This window comes from Octodon degus, unplaced genomic scaffold (assembly GCF_000260255.1).
Source record: "Octodon degus isolate 3935 unplaced genomic scaffold, OctDeg1.0 scaffold02999, whole genome shotgun sequence".
Classification (NCBI taxonomy): Eukaryota; Metazoa; Chordata; class Mammalia; order Rodentia; family Octodontidae; genus Octodon; species Octodon degus.
The window spans coordinates 1-793 of record NW_004527575.1 but is presented as its reverse complement, the minus strand read 5'-3'; the positions used below and the strand labels follow the sequence as shown (position 1 = coordinate 793).

At 41.2% G+C, this 793-nt stretch overlaps 1 pseudogene; it reads left to right on the top strand.

Moving 5' to 3' along the window:
- Positions 1-268: 268 nt before the first annotated feature.
- On the top strand, positions 269-787 carry LOC105741378 (annotated as a pseudogene).
- Positions 788-793: the final 6 nt, after the last annotated feature.

The following is a 793-nucleotide window of genomic DNA, read 5'->3' as shown; positions in this document are numbered from 1 at the left end:
TTTTTTATTTCTTTCACTTTCTTGAGGTTCACTGAGTATAAGAAAATTCTTTGCAGTCTCCAAATTTATTCTAGCTTTCTCAAAACTAAAAATAGAAAATGACTGAGATTTTAAAAATTTAAAAATAGCTTATTTTATTAAGATTTTCCATGAAAACCATCATGAGCAATATTGCAGAACATTGAGCTCCATAGAGATGGCACTGGGGCAAGGGAGAGCCGGACGGGCACTGGGCGACTCTGTACCTCGCTGAGGAAAACAAGTAAACATGGGCAAAGGAGATCCTAAGAAGCCGAGAGGCAAGATGTCATCATATGCATTCTTTGTGCAAACTTTCTGAGAGAAGCACAAGAAGAAGCACCCAGATGCTTCCATTAACTTTTCAGATCTTTCTAAGAAGTGCTCAGAGAGGTGGAAGACCATGTCTGCTACAGAAAAAGGAAAATTTGAAGACATGGCAAAAGTGGACAAGGCTCATTATGAAAGAGAAATGAGAACTTATATTCCTCCCAAAGGAGAAACAGAAAAGAAATTCACGAATCCCAATGCTCCCAAGAGGCTTCCTTCAGCCTTCTTCTTGATCTGTTCTGAGTATTGCCCAAAAATCAGAGGAGAACATCCGGGCCTCTCCATTGGTGATGTCCCAAAGAAACCTGGAGAGATGTGGAATAATACTGCAGTAGATGACAAGCATCCCCACGAGAAGAAGGCTGCTAAGCTGAAGGAGAAGTATGAAAAGGACATCGCTGCCTACCGGGCTAAAGGAAAACCTGATGCAGCAAAAAAGGGAGTC